Source organism: Arachis stenosperma, chromosome 10 (genome assembly GCF_014773155.1).
Source record: "Arachis stenosperma cultivar V10309 chromosome 10, arast.V10309.gnm1.PFL2, whole genome shotgun sequence".
Lineage (NCBI taxonomy): Eukaryota > Viridiplantae > Streptophyta > Magnoliopsida > Fabales > Fabaceae > Arachis > Arachis stenosperma.
In genome coordinates, this window is record NC_080386.1 from 113,105,706 (window position 1) to 113,110,016 (window position 4,311).

A 4,311-nucleotide genomic window follows, 5' to 3' on the forward strand; every position below is an offset into this window, starting at 1 on the left:
TGGCAGAGCCTCATATGAGGCCTCCCAACCACCAAAAATCTTCTCCACTGTTTTTTGTTTTGCCAACCATGCTTTGCGATAGCTCACGGTGTAATTGAACTTTGCTTGCACATCTGCAATCACAGATCGCACTTTTAGAGATGGGTCAGCTTCAGCTAATGGCTTTATCACTTCTGCGATTGTGTCTGAGTCTAGCTTGTAGTGGTCTTGAGAAATGGTGGATCTGATGCAAGTGTGACTACCATTATAACGCCTTATTTCCTAGCAATATTTCTTTCAGATCAGACTTACCCTGATAAGTCAATCACAATTACTGTCATATTGTACACATTTGGCATAAAATGTCGTTGGTTTAGACTCGTATACCGGTAGTCAACTACTCTATGAATTGTATACTCTTTGATGGCTGCAACCACAACTTCTCTAGAACTGAATTCCATTCCAATAACAAATCCGCCGTCTGCAATAATAGGTGGGTCTGCAACAATACCACAAAAAGTAATTATACAATATGATTTACCAACCACGGTAGAATCACCATTTCATAGTACAAAAAATATATCTACTCTCGATCTTATTATCATATTCACATACCAGCAGTCACATACTCAGGAAACTCTGGTGCATTCAGCGCCGCAAGGTCCAAAGTGCGTATAAAAGACAGCTCCCCAAATGGATGTTGGCTTCCTAGGACATTTGCCACTTCTTCTACATCTGGCTCATTAATGCAATCAACATCGTCTCCATCTATGTTTGGATAATCTATTTCATAGTTACCTTCAAATTCATCTTCGCTTTCACTATTGTAGTCTTCCCAATACATGCCTCCATCGGCTACTTCAACACCATAAGTCAAGTGTTTGAGCTCAACATATAGCTCGATGACAAAGTCTTGTGGTCGACTTTCGTGATATATTGAAAATGTTTCTTGCATCATTGCTTCATCAGTGACATACTTCATCTCAAATTGTATAAATCCTCCAAATACTATTACAGGATATCTGTACACAACACTAGTCACTCTTTTCAATATATGAGGATCTATCATTTCATAAATTAATCCTTTTAGTTCTTCAAATAATATGGTGAAAGGAACAATAATATCACATGGATTCTCACACATAAACTTTACACCTTTTGAAATAAAATTTGGCCATTATAATACACTCTCAAACAAACTCTATCACCTATTTTTTTCAATATTTTTTTAAAAAAATAGATACAACAGCAACAAATTCACAAGAATGAAAAAAGAAAACAGAGATGTAGAATAGGAAGAAGAACAATAAGACGAGAAAGATGAATGCGAAGCCTGGCTGAGACCTTTGTTTGTAGACGTTGTAATTCATTTTTTTTAATTTTTTGAACAAATCGCCCCTATTATACCTCAAGTCGCTCCACCATCTATCAATTCGCCCCTTCCATTTTGTTCAATAAAAAGAAAAAAAAAACCTTCTGTATTTGTGCAGTCACTGTTTTCTAGTTTTTTTCTCGTTTTTTGTTGCTTCATAAATCGCTGGCAGCGATTTCTGCCACTGTCCAATATTCAAATATATCCCAGATTCACATCTTAACGAAGAATAACACCAGAAACACTTTAATATTAAAAAAAATGAGCCAATAAAATCATACATGCCATCTTATTTGGACTTTAGGTTTTTAGAGTCAAGTTCAAAAATAAATAATAATGTAATAGTTTTAATCTTTTATATTACAATCGTACGTCTTCGTAACTATTTTCCATCGGACGAGTTGTTATTTAGTTCTATTATAAAATATAATAAAGATTTTAGTTAAAAAAATTAAAATATTATTACTAGTTAAAATCAAGTAATCACAAGTCAACACAAAAATTATTAGCAATTTGATTATGTTCATAGATCCTGATATGCCTTTGTATTAAGAACTATTCTTTTTTAATAATTTAATATAGATGATCTAATCTTAAAAAATTAATTCTAGTTTCTAACATGAGCTCCAAATGAGACCATCATCATTTTTTGCCTCATCTCTCATGCCAGCCTCTCACCTACTCCATAACTTCGATCAAACCTCACAACAGCGCCACCTCTAGACCACCACAATAGCAAGTTTGTTTCTTGATGTTTCTTTTCTCCTTCACCATTGGTTGTTGGTCGCTTCTCCTTCTCCTTCCACACTATTGGTATGAAGAGTGGGTAAGAAGGGAAAAAATAACAAATAGGATATTTATTTTTTATCTAAAAAATAGATAAATTTGTTGTAAAATAAAAGATATATAAAATAAAGTTGTATAAATAGAAGACTCTAGTATTAAAATAATTAGCTCAATAATAATTTATATATATATAATAATATTATATGTTGTAATATATATATATATATATATATATATATATATATATATATATATATATATATATATATAGAAAGAAGTATAAGAGTATAAAAAGTAAAGAGAGAGAGAATAGCATTTACTTTTATTATTGCTATGTGTATAAAGGGAGAGAGAATAATATTTAGTTGTTGTTATTGTGTGTTCAAAGGCTTAAGCCTCTCTCTATTTATACACATATGGAACACATTTTTCCACAGCTCATTTATTGAAGAACAAAACAATTTCTTCATTGAGAAACTGAGCCGCCCATATATTAATGGGCATCCAACTCAGCTTCTTATCACAACACTCCCCCTTGGATGCCCATTTAGGATTATTGCCTCATTAAAACCTTACTAAAGGAAAATCCTGTGGGAAAAATCTTAGTGAAGGAAAAAGAGTACAATATCCTTTGTGATGGGGACTGCCTCGTTAAAAACCTTGTCAAGAAAAACTCAATGGAAAAAAACCTGACCAAGGGAAAAAGAGTACAGTCTTCCCCTCATGCCGACATCATTTAATGTCTCGAAATCGGCGCATTCCAATCTCATGTACCAATCTTTCAAAGGAGGATTTTGGGAGTGACTTTGTAAATAAATCTGCCAGATTATCACTTGAGCGGATCTGTTGGACATCAATTGTCCCTTGATTTTGAAGATCATGAGTGAAGAAGAATTTGGGAGAAATATGCTTTGTTCTATCACCTTTGATGTATCCACCCTTAAGTTGAGCAATGCATGCTGTATTATCTTCAAACAGGACAGTTGGAGCTATCTTATGATCAATCAGTCCATATGATAACAGAATATATTGAATCAGACTCCTCAGCCAAAAACATTCGCGACTAGCTTCATGAATTGCTAGTATTTCAGCATGATTAGAGGAGGTTGCTGCTATAGTCTGTTTCGTGGACCTCCATGATATAGCTGTTCCACCATATGTAAACAGATATCCTGTTTGAGATCTCTCTTTATGTGGATCAGACAAATATCCGGCATCTGCATAGCCAACTAGTTGTGACTTGGATCCATAGGGATAAAACAATCCCATATCAACCGTTCCATGAAGATATCGAAAAATTTGTTTGATTCCACTCCAATGTCTTCTGGTTGGAGAGGAACTATACCTTGCTAGTAAATTCACCGCGAATGATATGTCAGGTCGCGTATTATTAGCAAGATACATTAGCGCTCCAATGGCACTAAGATATGGTACTTCAGGACCAAGGATATCTTCATTCTCTTCTTTAGGACGAAATTGATCCTTTTTCACATCCAAAGATCTTACGATCATTGGGGTACTCAAAGGATGTGACTTATCCATATAAAATCTCTTCAATATCTTCTCTGTGTATGTCACTTGATGAATAAAGATCCCATTCTTTGTATGCTTGATCTGCAGGCCGAGACAAAATTTAGTCTTTCCAAGATCTTTCATCTCAAACTCTTCTTTCAGAGTTTTTATAATCGTTGGAATCTCTTCAGGAGTTCCAATGATATTTGAATCATCAACGTACACAGCAATTATAATAAATCCAGATACAAATTTCTTTATGAAAACACATGGACAGATATCATCATTCTTGAATCCATTTTTGGCCAGATACTCAGTAAGACGATTATACCACATTCGTCCAGATTGCTTCAGACCATATAAAGATCTTTGCAATTTGACTGAGTATAACCCTTGCGAATATTCATTGGATGGTTTAGATATCTTTAGTCCTTCAGGGACTTTCTTATAGATATCCCGATCTAATGAGCCGTATAAGTAGGCTGTTACCACATCCATTAAATGCATATGCAGTTTATGATATGCAGATAAACTGACCAAATAACGCAATGTTATCGCATCCACTACAGGGGAATACGTTTCTTAATAATCTATACCGGGCCTTTGTGAAAAACCTTGTGCCACAAGTCGGGCTTTATAGCGCACAACTTCATTTTTCTCAT